We start from the raw sequence: 18353 nt of genomic DNA on the forward strand, positions 1-18353 counted from the left end.
AAATGTAGCAAAGACAAATACAAGAAACCTGACTTTCATCTTCAACAAAAGTTTAAGAGTATAGGAAAAGAGAATTCTATTATTAAATAAAGTTTGTAGTCATGGGTCTTGAGAGGTAAGACGCCTACAAATATAACCAGGATAAGGATAAAAACTAAAATAACACATTACCAGAAAAAAAACAAAAACAAAAACAAAAACAAACAAACAAACAAAAAAAAAAAAACCTTGAACATTTCAAATTCCTAGAAGTATTTGGGGGTGTGTTTCTCCTCAACTGATTCCAGTTTATGACATAGTCCCAGCAAAGCCGAACACTTAAATGCTTGAAAAAATCTGATTTGTTATAGTTCAATTGTGATTTTTTTTTTTTTTGCCAACAAACTCAAAGTGGGTTGTCATTTCCTTTTCCAGATCATTTTAAAGATATATATATATATATATATATATACACACACACACACATACATATATATATATATTAGGGCAATGGCCAGAAAACTCATAAGAATGGATCTATATGATACTTGAACAATCCCTACCTTATAGAGTTTTTCACAAAAGAAGTCAGCTCTTCTGTTTAGAACCTATTATTCTTCCCCTAAATGAGAGGAAGGACACCTAATATTCATTTTATTAACAATTTATAAAAGACTAAAAAAGTTTATTCTCTATGGTAGATCATAGAGAAAACTTGCTCGACCATTTGCCAATAAAAAGGTTATCTTCTGAGAACATAAATCTATTCAACTGTGAATGAACAAAAAGTAAACTAAAAGCACAATGCCCTGCTAATCTTTTGCTTTTTCTGAAGATAGTTGGAGATTCTCCTCCTATGATCATTATATACCTCAACAACAATACTGTATGAGGATGTATTCTGATGGAAGCGGATCTCTTCAATAAAGAGATCTAACTCAGTTTCAATTGATCAAGGATGGACAGGAGCAGCTACACCCAAAGAAAGAACACTGGGAAACGAATGTGAACTATCTGCATTTTTGTTTTTCTTCCTGGGTTATTTATACCTTCTGAATCCAATTCTCCCTGTGCAACAAGAGAACTGTTCGGTTCTGCACACACATATTGTATGTAGGATATACTGTAACCTATTTAACATGTATAGAACTGCTTGCCATCTGGGGGAGGGGGTGAAGAGAGAGAGGGGAAAAATCAGAACAGAAGTGAATGCAAGGGATAATGCTGTAAAAAATTACCCTGGCATGGGTTCTGTCAATAAAAAGTTATTTAAAAAAAAAAAAAAAAGATTCTCCTCCTACTCCTCTTAGATCAACTGCGCCGTGGAATGCCATCCTAATAAGCACTCATCTAGTACCTTCTATAAGAAATCATACCACTTCAATGTTTCCTGAAGAAGGATGTCCTTCTCAAATGAAAAATATCTCTACTATTAGACAAGTATTACATCTTGGGCTCTACTAAGTACTTTAACCTGATTGTCGATTAATCCAATGTGTTTTCTTCAGTTAAAGATTTTTTTTTCTTTATTTTTTCCTACTATTTTATTCATCAATGTAAAGCCTCAAAAAATTACTTAAATTGATCATGCTTCAGAGAATGTGATCTCTTCAGGGGGATCAGATATTGAAATCTGGTATCAGTCCAAAGTTCAGTAATAATTTCAGAGCATTCTATTTGGCCAGGGTTATCATAAAGGAAGCTTAGATATGAGAAAATGAGAGTGAGGGATGGAAGGAGAAAGAGAGACAGATACAGAGAAAGAGATAGAGATAAAGTAACAATTAGAGACAGGGAAACAGACTCAAGAGACAAAAAAAGATACAAAGACAGAGACAGAACTAAATGGAGACTCAGAGATAGAGACAAAAACAATTAGGAGCAACAGTTTTCAAGAATCAAAATAATAATACAATCTATTTTCAAGACTCTAAAAACAGTGGCAAACTCACAAATTCTCAGTGTTAGCCACAAACTTCCTGTGAAATGTTAGTACTGTTTCTTCAAACTTACAAATGGAAAAACAAGGAAGCAGGAATGCAGAAGTAACTCATGAAGAAGAATCACAGGCAGAATTTTCGTCTTTCTCTGACTTCCAAGACTACTGGATGTATGTTTCCTAGGTGGAGTGGCAATCAAGGGAATCATTGCCATGTATAAACTCTTGGCAAAGCATATCCGTTCAGATAATCAGAACCAAGGGGTGTGTGTGTGTGTGTGTGCATATTTGTATATTTTATACACACATGCACATACACATACATATATATGTTTTATTGCCTGGATTATTTTTCATGTTTGTTGAGAAGGGAAAGGGATTTATATTATGCTGACTATGTGCCAAGTGCTGTATCAGATGCTTTTTGTCTCAACAACTCTGCAAGTTATTTATATTTTACAATTGAATAAACAACATAAGAGACCTTCCCAATGTCTAGTTAGTAATTGAACTAAGACATTCCTGACTCTAGACTCAGTATTCTATCCACTGTGCCCCCAGCTGCCTCATATTTATAAAATTGGAAGTAGACAAAATGCTCTAACTTCTGAGACCATGGTATAATATTACTTATGGGTATTTGAATTTTTGAATTGTAAAAAATTTCTTGTGGGGGAGGTCCTTAATTTTTTTCCTCCATACTCACAGAGTCCCTTAGAAAACCATGTAAATAGTAGCATAAATTGCGTCCTTTAGATTTAAATTGGAAGAAATCATCTAATATAACTTTTTTTTTAAAGGAAATTGAGGTGGAGAGAGAGAATAAATTGACTTTCCCAACATCTGGAGCCAAACTTAGGCCTCATCTAGATATATCCAGATCTCTTTCCACCACATCATACTGGCTCCCAATGTTTGGGACAATAACTTGCTCACTGTATAGTAGGAGAAATTTTCCATTGTTGGCTTAATATATCTTTGTATAGATAGAATATTGCCAAAATTTGAGGGTTCCTGAAAAATTCTCCTACACAAAAATACTTCTCTCAGTCTATTCCTAATGCTTAAATATTTCAACTCCATTGATTTATTTCTTTTGGCTTAAGTGTTATCTTCTTTTAGTCTTCCTTTTATTATTTAAATGCACATTTTCCCCAAAGAGGATAAAACACTAAGTCTCTTAACAACTTAAAGCAAATTTATCTCTCAGATTGGTTTTCTTCCCTTAAGAGGCAGGGCCCCAGGCAACCTAAAAACACTAAAGAGAAGTGAAGGAGATTTCACCAAATGTCTAATTTTGTCCAGGACAGTTATTAGTTCCCATAAGCAGAAATATCATATAAGCTTTGGAGAAGACTATTTATTTACCAAACTAGTTTCTATACTGATTAAATTCTTTTTTCTCAAAATCTGTCTTAGATAAAACAAGAAATACAACCTACGGTTATTTTTTTTTTTTTTGGTAAAAATGGGAAAAAATACTTCATGACAATCAGACAGCTAGAATGATGAAAGAGTATGTTTATTTTTCCTGAAAGAATGTTAAAAATTTTTTTCATAGTAAATATTTTCTTTGTACAGTAATTTTGTTTTCATTTAAATATAATCAGTCAATGTAAAAACTTTATAAATACATATTTAGAAAACATGTATTTAGATGCATAAATCTAAGTATTCATTTCTATATCTATATGAAGTTTCTTTATCAACTCTAATATAGTAACAAGGCTAGAAATCTCAATTGAATCAAGCTATCAAAACTATAAACTAAATGTGAATACGTATTTGGTCAATTCAATTACCTATTAATATGCTTGGTTCATTGAAGAGAGATGATACCATATATTTGTATACATCTAATTTTATACAAATTTGTATACATATGCATATATCTACATATGTACACCATATATGTGTATGTCCATTTATTCATATATATCTAGGTATATAATATATATATAAATATATACACATATAATTCCTTTTATAGAAATTTCATTTTAGAAATGTGATCTATATTGAGGCTGGCCTATATTTTGAACAAATATGATATCTAGAACCTATGAGAGGTTTCTAGAATATCAGAAAATTCATGAATTAGAAGAGAACTTTGAGGGACTTCAGACAAAAGACATAGAAAAATGGCAAAGCCAGAATTTGTAATATGCTTTTTAATCTTGTGCTCCACTATGCTAAATATCTTTTCCCCTGTTTCCTAGCTTTGGATAAGTAGAAAGCATGTAGATTAAAATGAATATATCTTTTTTTTAAAAAAGTTTATTGGGGAGAGAAAAACACAATATTCTAGCCTTTTGTAATATCCATGGGGCATCTCCTAGAAATAATGAGACTGCAATTATTTCCACTCTTTATCTTATCTAGTGTAAGATTATTCCTATTTTTTTTTTGCTTTCATATTTTAGCCTTTTAGAAACACAAATTTTAACACGAATTCACTCTCATGCTGAATGACAAGTATCTAATGATTGCTTTTACCTTCTTTTAAATTTGCTAACATCCAAAAGAAATACTGGACAGATGAGCATAAGGACAGTCATTTCAGGGGCTACTTTCCATTGCATCATAAAATGGGGAGTTTTTCACTAGAAAAAATCTTATTAACTGAGTTTGCAAGTTTCTCAAGTGAAAAAAAAACTAGAAATGCTCTCCAAAGAAGGAAAAAGTAGATAGAAGAAAAATGATATATATAATATAGATAGATATCTAGATATACATGCACACATACAGTAAAGTTTGGGCACACTGAGTTCAGCAAAACTCACTGCTTTTCTGTGTCATGATCTCCAGTTCTTGTCCCTGAGAAGGCACCTTTGATCAAAAGTGTCATAACCCTTTTCAAACTGAATTCCTACAGCATTGAAAGGAACGTTCATAATCCTCAATGTATTCCAATTCTTTTACTGTATGAGGAGAAAACTTAGATTCAGAAAGGTTAACAATAGGTGAAACATAGATAGAAAGCGAGGCCTGAAGTTGGGAAGATACATCAGTTTAAATCTAATCTTAGATGCGTTCTAGTTGTGTTGACTCTGTCTGGGTAACACAATTAATACTATTTGCTCTCATTCTTTATATGCAAAAGAAAGGATTAACATGGATCTAGATAGTCATAGAAATTATCTTTTTGGTAGGAAAATAAAATTAGAATCCAAATAGATAGCCATGGTTGAAGGGAATGATTAAGCAAACTATGGCATATAAATGTAATGGCAAATTATTATACCTGACAAAACAGGGGAAGATTTGTTTGAACTAATGCAGAGAAAGATAAACAGACCCAAGAGACAATATTCAGAATGACCCTAATAATATAAAGAAAAGGAACACTAAAATAAATCAGAATTTATATCAAGGTCATGATTAATCCTGGCTCTGAAGGAATGATGATGAAACATACCTTTCTCCTCTTATTAGAAAGTTGATTGATAAAAGCTCATAGGTATTAAGTTGGAAGGATCATTATGGGTAATCTAGTTCAAAATCTTCATTTTCATAGATGTAAAAACTCACTTCCAGAGAGATTTTATAGCCTGTTCCTAATATCAGAACTGGTTCATAGAAGAATCAATACTGAAACCTATATTATCTAATTGAAAACTTCGTATTCTTTTCACTATAGCCTATAAATGAAGAATGAGGCATATATTTTAAGAAGGAATAAATGAAAAAAAGGCATGTTTTAGGTACTTACTATGTACAAAGCATAGGGTCAATATATTTTATTTCTCCTTTCTTATGTGTGTCCTGTTATGAGGGATGATTTTATTTTGGAAGAAAGTGGTTTTTACAAAGAAACTAAAATAAAAATACTTAAAAAAAAATCAGTCAAAACCATAATTAACTTTAGCTATGAAATGTGTCATAAAACATAACTTATTATTTCTAAAGGCCTTTACATCTTTATAGTAAAATTCACTTGAGAGTAATAGGATCAGAGATCTAGAAATAATAGAAGGAATTATTGGATGTTATCTAGCCTAACCCAACTAAGGCCAAATAGACATTAAATGACTTGCTGAAAAGTCACACAATTATCACTGGCAGAGCTGGTATCTGAATTCAGTTCAAAACTCTTTGCTGTATCCTACACTGTAAGTCAAAAAAGAGCTTTTTCCCATAGATCACCACCTGCTTGTTGCTTGTCTTCAGACACCTAGTAAATTAAGTTTCTTAGCTAATACTAAGTATACTTTTTGTACTTTCTGTGAAGTGCTCTCTTTCCTCACTTTTGATAGCTGAAAATATATCCTGGGATATGAATATGACTGTCAAACAAGTTTCACGATTCCTTTTGTGATTCCCCTTAAAGTATCTGACACATCAGAATTCCAACTAAGAGGCCAAAAATGTGAGGACTTTTTTTTTTTTTCTTGCTTTTGTTTCGAACTTGTGATTCATCAATGTATGGAAACCGTCTGTGTGGAAACTCCCTCTATTAATATAGATTGTAGATTGACAAGACATTTGTAACTTACATTCTTAGGAAATTTCCTGGGGCAATGCATAGCTAAGTGAATAGATGGATGGATAGATGAAGAGATGGATGAGTTGAAGACATGCCATTTATTAAATGCTTATTATACAAAGGGAATATAGACAGAAAAAGTGAGCCAACATTTGACCTTAAGAATCTTATACTCTAAAATATTATCAGAAGAAAACAACACCTTTAGTGGAATTGTGGCTAGAAGGGGTTATTTTGGAAATCATAAGGATGGTGAATACACACATAGGGAAATTGATTGATAAATACTTTTTAAGAATGGTACTATTTATGTTTATTTTCAGAGCTAGAGGTAGAAAGGATGTGTGTGTGTGTGTGTGTGTGAGAGAGACAGACAGACAGACAGAGAGACAGAGACAGAGAAAAATAGAGACAGAGATAAAGAGGGAGGAGAGAGACAGGTACAGAGACAGAGAGAGGAAAGAGGGAGGAAAGAGAAGAGGGGGAAAAGAAAGATGGAGGTGGAGGTGGAATACCAGAAAGCTATCCAGGAATAGGTTAGATATTTTGGAAAATTACTAATCAAAATTCCCAAAATGGGAACTGGAATTCTGGGTCAAGAGATAGATACTAGAGTCCAAGAGGATGACAGAAAGCTGACCAGAAATTTGCTCATAGTTACTGAGCTAATATGTGTTAACATTTGAACTCTTAAGTATTATTTTTGATGATTTTATTTACTATATCTCACAGCTTCTTAAGCTGTCTGCAACGATAGTTTTTATCTTCTGGAAATTCAACCTAATCAAATAAACTCTTAAAACCATCCTGGAGTTAGAATGAACAGATATCAAGTCTGGATGCTTTCCTACTATAGAAAAGAATAGCAAACAAAACAAAACAAAAACAACAACAAAAAAAAGCAAAACAATAACCAAAGACCCAAAGGATAGGGACGGGTTTAAATAAGATCCTAAGGGCCCTATTGTTTGAACCCCACATTTTATATTTAACAAACTGAAGCTGAAAGAGGTTAAGTGATTTTCCCACTGTTACACAGCCAGTAAAACAGAGATGGGATCTGAATTTCTTGAACCAAAGAATAGCCAGACGTCATGAAGAAAAAAGAAAAAAAATTATCTCTACCTCCAATCATCAATAACTACTCAGGTACTTCTCATATCCTTGATATATAATAAATGATCAGTTTTTATTAATGGAATGATTTTAAAATATTTTTATTTTAAAATTTTTTTGCACTTTTTAAAATTTGAAAATATTTAGAAACCTATGAGGCATCTCTTTTTACATTCTTCCTTCTGATGCAATTTACATTGGAAGATTTGACAAGATTAACCTTTTTGTGATTCCTATGCTAATTTCACACAAGATATCAAACTATTTCCAAAGATACTGAGTTTTAGAGGACTCCACCTGGTGTGGAAGGCTAGCAACTGAAGATGTAGGGAGGCAACTGCTGGGGTGAAAGGGAAGGGGAATTGCTGTGATTTGCAATCCCATAATTGCTGTGATTTGCGATCCCATATGAAGTCTCATAACTGAATGTAGGGATCCCGAAAATATGATTTGTTATCAGTAAATGTTTGATTTGTTTACCAACTTTACATACCTATATACCCAGGGTCACATAAAAATATTGTGGACAAAAAGGGGTTGTGAGTGGAAAAAAATTTAAAATCCTGATGTAGAAGAAGACCTGAAGAATATGCATTTAATCTAAGCTCATATAGCATTAGCAGGGCAAAAAGAAAGAGGGAAAGAACTGCCCCCTCTAACTACTAAAGGGCTCTTTAACAATTCATTCCTTTATACGGAAGGAATTTATTCTTTTTCTTTTCTTTTTTTTTTAAAGCATTAATTTTCTCTTTCTCCCATCTTCCCACTGGAAAAAAAAAAAAAAAAAGGCAAAATACATGTAATATGCTTAGGCAACCAAAACAAATTCCCCATTTTGACTTATTCAGAAATGTTTCATTTTCCATGTTAAAAGTCTATAATCTCTCTGTCAAAAGATGAATAGCATTCTTCACCAACACTCCTCTAGAATAATGTTTGATTATTGCAATGATCAGATTTCTTAAGTATTTCAAGGTTGATTGATTTGACAATGTTGTTGTTGTAGTAAAAAATATTCTGCTGGTTCAGCTTATTTCAGTCTGTATCAGTTCACAAAAGTCTTCCTAAATTTCTTTGAAACCACTCTTTTTATCATTTTTTTATACATGACAGTATTCTATTGCATTTTCCTAACAAAATTGTTCAGCTATTCTCCAACTGATGGGCACTCCCTTAACTTCCAGGGTACTATTGTTAATATATTTTTTTTTTGGGAGGAGGGGCACATTTTTGCACATATAGGGCCTTTTATTCTGTCTTTGATTTCTCTGGAATACAGGGCTAGAGGTATTATCAAAGGTTTTTTTATTTTTTTTTTTTAAAGTCTACTTTGACTAGATTTTGTCTACATTGAAGTATTGAGTAGGATAGTTTAGGGAAAAGCTGTACACTCTAAGATTTAGTTTAGATAGGGCCTCACTTTTTTTAGGATGCTCTGAATCACTACAGATTAAGATTAAACCTGATTGGAAATAACCAATATGTTATTGTTGGGGGAAGAGGTTTACTGTGTCATGATCAAATAAGTAAAACTAGTAATCAGAAAGATGAGACTTTGTCAGCTGCCTTATGTGTTATCCATTTAACTGCATATCATGTTCTGACATTTAGGAAGCACAATGCATTACATTCAACCAGGAAATTACTTTTGTGCTATAGATAAATCATCTAAAAGGCAATTAAATTAAAGAGAGAGACAGAGAGACAGAGAGACAGAGACAGAGACAGAGACAGACAGAGACAGTGAGTGGCAGACAGACAGACTGAGGGTCTTATGGATGTCACAAAGCAGAATGATTTCTCAATTATGGAAAAAATGCTGACTTTTTATGGAAATCCCACTTATCCTTGTTCTCTCTTTTCTTTTGTGTTCTTGCCCTCTTGACACCCATATAAATAGACATTACAATTTAAGGTATACTTACAATTAAGTGCCCTTACAATTCCGCCCTCCCTTACTGATTAGAACTTCCCTTCTCTTCTATTCCAGTCACTTCCAAAATGCTCCACCTGAGACCTTATTAACTGAGAAGTATACAGGATCTTTATTTTCTCTTTCATCCCCCCCAGAGATTCATTGTCATGACTTCCATTTCTTTGTGACTTTCAATCAATCAAGTATTTATTGCCTATATAGTAGAAGTTGAAGATAGAGACAAAAATTAAAAAAAAAAAAATTCTACTTTAAAAGAGTCTTACATCATGTACATATAGAAGAACACAGAGAAAAATATGTTAATCATTAAGAAGGGAAATAGAAATAGGCATGTAGAACTGGGGAGAATCAGGGAAAATATTGCTTCTTGCAACATGACAACAGAGTAACCACCTAAACAAATCCATGTTTGGAATTTGGGGAATTAGGTTTATTAATAGATATCAATGGGTTAATAAGATGTATTCAGGAAAAATATCATGCTGGCTTTACAATTAATTAGGGATATATGAGTTGAAGTCCTACTTGTGACATATCCCAGCTGTGTGACCATGTAAAAAGTCATTTCATGTAGGTGTATTGATCATCTATTGCTGAAAAAAGTTTCCATATCCTATCCTGATAAAACTCCAATATATTTTTATCTCCCTCCAAAAGATCTCCCAATTTCAGACATCATGACAGATCTATGAGAGGTATATTCTGAAATGAGAATTCTTAATGCCCCTTAAATCATTTTATGTAGTCACCTCTCACTCTACTGTGCATAGAATCAGACCAGATAACAATGATTTTCCTTCCAATCCAATTCTGGAGAGGGGGGAGAGAGAGCTCCAAACACAGATGTTTAGTTTGTCTTAAATTCGAGAGGCAAAGATGCTACAATTCCCACTGACATTCTCTCTAGGCTGAATAGATATATAAGAAATCTTAACATGAGCACATGTGAAGTAATCACCAAAGAAGGAATATTTGAAAAGCATGAGACAAGAAACAGTCACAGTACCAATAAGAATTCTGTTAAATTCAAGATTGTGTCTTCTGTATAATGGATTCAATCAACATCCTTGAGTAAAAGAACTATTAATTATAAATACATTATTGGGGTCTATGCCTCCCCTCCCCCCATTTTTTGTAAAAAAGATTTTTAAAGTACAACATGCATAAAGATATATTAATTTGAAGTGTTAGAACATTTTTTTTGTGGTGTATGAATGAGGGCATATTCTTTTCATGAAACAAATAAAAGGGTTTGGGAAGTGGGGAGAGGGCTATTTTAAAGAGACTATCACACAGCAACAGCCACAGAGTTCCAAGTAAATATTCACTACACTGTAATTTCCTTATTCAGCAACAGGGCAGAGAACTACTTGTAGAATCCACTGGCTTCCTTTACCTCCTAATACTTGTCATTTACTACCAGAAGTATCAAATGTTATAAAGGATCAGATTTGGGGAGATGGGGATTATTAGGAAAATTTTTTACCACAAGAGGGAGCAAGAGAGTTTGGTCAGGTAGCCAGATAACTGATGAAGATAAAGCATTTCTCATAGTAGGGGGAAGATTTGACAACCAGTTAGGATGGTGAATAGATGATATTTGCCACTGAAAGAAAAAGATAGGGTCTGGGGAAAACTGTAAGGGGGTGTATGTGTGGGGAGTTTAATATCTAAGCAAAAAGAAGAGAGCTATATTTTAATTTAAAACTAAATGTACTATCAATTATCCAAAATGAAATGTACATGGCTTAAAAATTATATTCTTTTTGCTTAAATGTGACATTCAAATATGGTCTCTTTTCCATTTGAGTCTTCAACAATACAACATATGAAGGCAGTCTACTTTCTCTTGAAATGAGATTTTTCTTCTTACCTGAATTTATCCCCCTCTATCCTAGTAAGGAGACATTCTTAAGAGCTGTTTTTACCCAGTTGAAACAAGGGAATGAGAAGATACTGAAGAATGAAAATGCACTTGCTTGGGAGCTGAGTCTGTACTGTTACACTGACAGAGCCAAATTAGGCACTGTTTAATGGAATTAACAATAATATTAATGCCACATGCTTTAGAAAGAAATTACAGCTTAATTGGATCTGTAGTGTGTCTTTCTTATTACTTATTATGTCAAAGAAACAGATTAACTACCAAGAGGGAAGGATACATGAGTTTGTTTTGTAAGATAAATAAAAGTCTATTTTTGTCTGATAGAAAACATGTTAAATATAGCTTGTTAAATGCTAAAGCTCTTTGGAAGACATTACTTTTTCCTCCATCCTCCCCCCAAACAACAACAACAACAACAACTTTAAGCTTGAGAAATCAATTAATAAAACTCCAACAAATTGTTCTTTGTCATTATTAACCATAGCTCCCTTCTTTCTAGTTAAGTAAGGCTTTGTCATTATTATGTTTTCCAATCTGCAGTGGCAACAGAGTATAGATAGCTACCCTTTTCCCATCTGATCTCTTTTTATAAAAAAAAATAAAGATAAGCCTTCATATTCCTACAAATTCCTACAGAGGGTTTGCCTTTCCATCTATCCTAAGCTTTCAGGCTAGCACAGCTAGAAGAAGCCTTATTGTCATGGACCCTGTCTTATGTGCTTCATTCTCCGGTGTGGTTTTTCATGTGTACACGGTTTCACACAGCTCATCAGGCTTATTACTGTCCCACCTTTCCTTCTTCCCATAGGAATTAATTGCTCTATTTCTTATGAAAGACACACACACACAACCAAAAAAAAAAAAAAAATCCCTCTTAGAAAAGGTTAAGTCTTCCTTCATCCTCATATTGGAGAGGATAATTCTTAGTTTAAAATGACTCTGAGCTAAAAGAACCTATTTTTTCCAAACAGAATTTACAAATTCCATTTTCTCTCTTTCATTAAATAGGTTTTCTCCCACCCTGTCACTCTTGAAGTCAAGCAAAACCTTAGCTATTTCTTCCTTCCTCCCACTGCCACACACATCTAACCCACAAATTGAGTAAGACAGCCAACCCAGCGAGCTGGATCCAAGTGCCACAGGATTTGAAAGGGGAACTTAAACCCAATCACCCTTGTTCTGGCTCTGTTTTCATATCTTAAATGAATGAGGAGCACAGCCAGATTTTCCTTCCTCTTTCCCTGAATTGCTGTTGCTGCAGTAGTAGCTCCCTGAAGTAGTCTCTGTGTGTATGTGTTTGCAGGCTGAAATAAGAGTGTGTGTGGTTGGGTGTGTAATGGGGAGGAGAGTAGGAATCAAGAGCTATTGCTTTCTGAAAACCCCAAAGTCTCTCCTCATTTCACCAAGGAAAATCTTCACAGAGAGAAATAAAATGCAAAATTGTGCATTTTAAATGGCCTGCATCCAAGTTAACTTTCAAAAATCCTGCCTTTATAACATTTTAAAATTATTTTGGATTTGTCCAAGAAATGCATCCCATGAGATTTAATTAGAATGTGCACCTGCAGGATTTCCTCTCTTCATAAGGATGCTTTTAGTGGCTTCAACAGGTCTTAAGTTAAGAGGGAAAAAAAGGTTCTTTTATTATCACCCCCTTCCATCTCTCTCTCTCTCTCTTTCTCTCTCTCTCTCTCTCTCTCTCTCTCTCTCTCTCTCTCTCTCTCTCTCTCTCTCTCTTTCTATCTCTCCCTCTCTCTCTCTCTCTCTCTCTCTTCTGTCTTGCTCTATCCCTCCTTTCTCCATCTCCCTTTCCTCCCCCCCCCCCCAGTTTTTACTGTTACATCATTCACAACCACTAGTGGCTAACTGAAGAAAAGGACTGTTGTGTATGTCTATATGTCTTGTGTGTAGTCAGGTCATACCACTATGTGGTGTAAAGGTTGAGTTTCTTCTTAAATAAAATTAATGCAATATTCACATATCCCTAGTTATATGAAGCACCATTACTCCACTGTCCTCTTAAATTTCCAATTTTCCTTTATCCCCAAGTCAACCACTGACACCTTTGTGGAGAGGGAAATATGAATAGACTATTCCAAGCCATTCATCAAAGGGCTAGCAGCATTGAGAAGAGAGGAAATGTAAGAAAATGCATAGAAGCAGCAGCTTGGTTTCTCAGGCCACCCTTCCTGCAATAAAAATCTCCTAGTTCCTCCTTTCAGAGATAAAAACCTTTACCAAGAAGTATGTCCTCTGATCACAGAATACATCCAGTACCATTTTCCCCTCAGCTCAGTAGGTCCAGTGAGAGATCATGTGTACACAGCTCAGCTTGTAAAGTTCCCTTCTATTCTCCTGGGGGAAGATATTTTCTGTCTCTCTATCTCTGTCTTTTTCATCCCCTCTATTTCTCTCTCTCTCTCTCTCTTTCTCTCTCTCTCTCTCTCTCCCCCCCCCCCCCAATGTGTTTTAATCCCCAACCTACATCATGGCATAATGCATAACGACCAAGAACCTTTCGGTCTGCTTTCCTGCAATGTTTCTTTGCTTCCCATCTTCTCTGACTCCTGCCACACCTCCAGTCTTTCTACCATCATCTCCCCTTCCTCCGCCCCACAGCTACCCCCGCCCCAGAAATACTGGAGCCTAGCTTCCGTTTAACATAGGGTGCTGGTAAGCTAAGAGGTGGAGGGAGACCCCCAAGGAAGAGGGGGAGAGCTGAGAGTGCGGAAGACCGCATAGACACTTTGATTTTGCACCTCCCCTGCATTAAGGGTGGGCTCACTCCCTCGCCTTGCTCTCTGGCTCGCCTGAGCTCAGCCACAAATTCGCAGGATGCTGCATCTTTCCTGCTCCCTTCTCATTTGCAGCCAGCATTGACAGAAAGACACAAGACAGATAGAAGAAACACACACACACACACACACACACACACACACACACCCAACAGATACACACGCCCCGGCGTTACTATCTGAGAAACCCAGGAGAGCCACCACAATTTTAAATGTTCTGTTGTATAAAATCCTAGCAATAATAAGAATGATGATGAGGCATAAGGGGAGGGGTGCTGAGGCAAAGGGAATAAAAATGCAAGATTAATGGGAACATATAACAAAATAAAAGACAATTTCTGCCAGGATTCCCTCCTGGCTGCCTCCCCACCGTGAGATCCTACCTGCTTTTGGGGGAGTGTGATTGCTTTTTTTTTTCCTTCCAGGGTGCGTTTCTCCGCGCTAGTAGGAAACACGCCTCGCTCCCTCCTTTAAATAGATCCCGATCAGGAAGAGATAGCCTTGATCATGTTTGTTGGGGAAACACAAAGCCCAGACACCCCAGTGAGACTCCCATGCACAGCGGGCTAGAGCAGCGGCAGCAGAGGCGAACCGCGGCAGCGACAGCAGCGGCAAATCCCAGTGTGCTGGAGGAGAGGAAATACACACGCGAGCGCGCGCGCACGCACACACACACACAGACACACAGAGGAACTCACACTCGCACACATACACACACGCACATACACAGGCACTTCACTCATACACAACCACTAGCACTCGCACTCGCACCAGTCCGCTGAGATCAGAGAAGGCTCAGCAGCAGCTGCAGCTCGCGGAGGAAGAAGTGCGAGCCGCTCTCTCCTCCCGTGCCCTTGAAGTTGTGCCTCATTCTCTGCTGCTCAGCTCACCGGGAAAAGGAGACGGCGAGCAGCCGAGGGAAGCCGGCGGAGCCCCGGCGCCCGACTTCTCCCCGCCTCTACTATCTCCCTCCCTCCGCCTCTTGCACACACCCCCAGAGCAGCCTCTCCTCCGGTTGGTGGGAGCAAGAGTGTGTGTGGAGTGCGCGGCCACTTGCGTGCCCTCCTCTTTCTCTTTCTCCCCTCGGGGCTGCCTCCAGTACAGAATATTTTCCGATTTTTTAGGTTTTCACATCGAGGGAACAGCCGCTCTCTCTCGCAGTGCATCATGGCTGGATATCAGCCTTCTCATCAACAGTTAAATCCTTCTCCTACACTACTGATTACCAGCTACAATCTATACAACTTTTTTTTTTTTTAAATCTACTTCTTCCTTCTATCGTATCAACTGTACACCTTTGCTCCACAATCCACTCCAGGCTGCCTTTTCCACTGAAACAACAGTTTCCACCATATTCTTTGTTTCTCCTGGCTAAAGGAAAGCCTGGGCACGCAGCAGCCTTCACTGTAGCTACATGCATGCGAGGAGATCTGGAGATGGGACATAGATGCTGTCTAGCGCCCTCCCTTCTCTTCGCCACATGTGGGAGATGAACGCCTGCATCCTACCAGATGCTGACACCGTAGATATGTATGGGGTATTCCCCTATCCAAGAGCTCCGAGAGAATCTCCTGGCTGCTATTTCCCTAGAAGAATGCAGCTCACCAGGGAATAAAGACTGAGCCGCCGGGAAAAGGCAGGTAGCTTTTAAAATTAGGATGCAAAGGCAAGGGAAAGCTGAGCTTACCTACAGCCCAGCTAGGAACCATCGATTGAAGCTGGCTATGAACCGTGCACTTTGCCACGTTGATATAGTCCTATTAAATAATTGCAAATCAAAGTAATTAATAATAATTTTTTAAAAAGTTATGAGCCAGTTTTCTGTACACCTCATTAATCTTTACAACACCTTGATGTTGTAATACGGAAGGACAAGCATTGTTTCCTAGTTTTCAAGACGGGAGGGGGAGTAAAGATAGAGACGTATAGGAACTCTGGGAATCAGCGGCGAAAGTGGAGATGGAAACGTTAAGTTCGTTAACCCTTACTGGAGTTCTCTACCCCCCCCCCCCATTCCCTCCCTTTTTTCCTCCTTCAGAATGGCTTAAAGAAAGATGAAAGCATGAAGTAGTGAACTCACTGAATCCTAGCCTAGGTGATTTAGTTAAGATATTGACAGGCAGTGAACGTAGTCTTTGTTAAGGGGCAAAACGAAGTGTGTGTGTGTGTGTGTGTGTGTGTGTGTGTGACAGAGAGAGAAACAGAGACAGACAGAGACATTGATAGAGACAGAATCGGGCATAAAAAGAAGAGGAAAGAGAGGGACACGGGAAAAGAGACAGAGAGAGAGAGAGAGAGAGAAGAAGAGAGAGAGAGAGAGAGAGAGAGAGAGAGAGAAGAGAGAGAGAAGAAGAGAGAGAGAGAAGAGAGAGAGAAGAGAGAGAGAGAGAGAAGAGAGAGAGAGAAGAAGAAGAAGAAGAAGAAGAAGAAGAAGAAGAAGAAGAAGAAGAAGAAGAAGAAGAAGAAGAAGAAGAAGAAGAAGAAGAAGAAGAAGAAGAAGAAGAAGAAGAGAGAAACCAAAAAACAGTGTGATGGGAGACATAAAGGCAGAGACAGAAAGTTTAAATAAATACATATACAAATATACACAACCCATCCCAATTATCATTCACTCATACCCATCATCCAATAAAAATGTCTGCAACAAATATCCCTATCCTGTGTAAGGCTGAATTTAGGCTTCTAATGGGATTATAGATTCAGCAGGAGGTTTAAAGCTTTATGATCCAATCTCCTTGTTTTAAAGTTCAGAAAATTCTAGCTTCAATAGTTCAAGTGACTTATCCACTTGGTTGCAAACAGCTGGAAAGTGCAAATCTAGTATTAGAAAACTCACTCCCACTTATAGCATTTCAACATTTGTCAGGTGCTTTATTCACAGTAACCCTGTGGGATAGATAACAGAAGAAGGACATTCTAATCATATAAAACACTAGGAATTTAAGAGGTTGGGCACTTCTGGTCACACAAATTCAAAGTCAAATTTCTTAATTTCAAGTCCAGCAGTATTTCTAGTAAATCACACTGTGTAGTAAGTCTTCCAGATTCTGAGAAGATCTGTTCTTTTATTACCTCTCCAGAAGTCCAACTCTTAATCTTCATTCTTTATTACCAAGTCCCTTTCTATATAATTCTCTTACATGGAAGTGGTCAAAATTATTTCAACAGATAAAAAAAAAAAAAATCTGATCAATTAAATCAATAGTTCCATAATAAAGTCAAGAAACATTTTTTTAATCTGAAAATAGACATGTAAACTATTTAAGAGAATATTAAATCTCCTTGTGAATTTGTGGACCGAATCTATTTTTAATATTATTGGTACTTAACACTTAGCCAAAACTGCTCTACTGCTCAACAATGGGAAATGTTTTATTTTATTCACACTCTTTCTTAGAGCCCAGCAGCAAAAACAGGAAGACTTGAGCTGCTTTTCAAATGCCGTCAGGTATGATTTGATGAAAAGAATAGTGGATTTTGAGTTGAAAGACCTTATGTATTATAGGGGAAAAAAAAGCAGGAATTCAAATCCTCATTCAGCCCCTTTGCTCTGTGACCTAGACAAGTCTCTTGAATTCTCACTATCTTATCTCTAAATGAGGAAATTATACTAGATGACTTCTAAGGTGACTTCCAGGTTCTATGAAACTGCTAAAACCCAAGTCTAACTTCTGGTTTGTGACATCATTTCTTGTACTTTCAACTTCCTCTTGTGTAAAGTTGTGCTATTTGTACTCCTTATGTTTCTGAGACCTTAGAAAGATCAAATTAGATAATGCAGATAAAATGTGTTTTATATCCAATGGTGCATTGTGTAAATGCAAAGCATTATTATGGTTTTTTAATAAGAAAAAATTTTTTATTATATAGTGTAGGGAATAACCTCAATTTCTAAGGCAATGGAGGGTAAGTGAATTGCCCAGGGTCACACAGCTAGGAAGTATTAATTGTCAGAGGCCACATTTGAACTCAGGTCCTCCTGACTTCAGGGCTGGTGTTCTTCCCACACTAAGTGTTCTGCCATTTATCTGCCCCAAGTGTAGGGTATTTATGAAAGAAGTATCTTATTTAAAATAATCTTCCAGAAAGGTTAAGACTTATTGGCAATATAAATTGCTGATATTATGAAATAGTTATTGAAAGTTCAAAGATGGTAGGTATTATGTATATAACTTTGATATTGAGTCACAATTTTTTAGATGTATAATATTCTACTT

The 18353-nt window shown here is 36.3% G+C and overlaps 1 protein-coding gene across 4 annotated transcripts in view; it reads right to left on the reverse strand.

The window, feature by feature from the left end:
- The window catches only part of SLC8A1 (solute carrier family 8 member A1), a 365779-nt gene extending 350955 nt beyond the window's left edge, over nt 1–14824 (reverse strand). For 2 of the 4 annotated variants that reach the window (XM_051975164.1, XM_051975162.1), the window contains exon 1: nt 14520–14822. The gene's annotated coding sequence lies outside the window, so the exon portion shown is untranslated. Of the gene's footprint in view, nt 1–14519 lie in introns of all 4 variants that reach the window. The other 2 variants (XM_051975165.1, XM_051975163.1) reach the window with 2 other exon arrangements.
- Nucleotides 14825–18353: the final 3529 nt, after the last annotated feature.

Source organism: Antechinus flavipes, chromosome 2 (genome assembly GCF_016432865.1).
Source record: "Antechinus flavipes isolate AdamAnt ecotype Samford, QLD, Australia chromosome 2, AdamAnt_v2, whole genome shotgun sequence".
Taxonomy (NCBI): domain Eukaryota; kingdom Metazoa; phylum Chordata; class Mammalia; order Dasyuromorphia; family Dasyuridae; genus Antechinus; species Antechinus flavipes.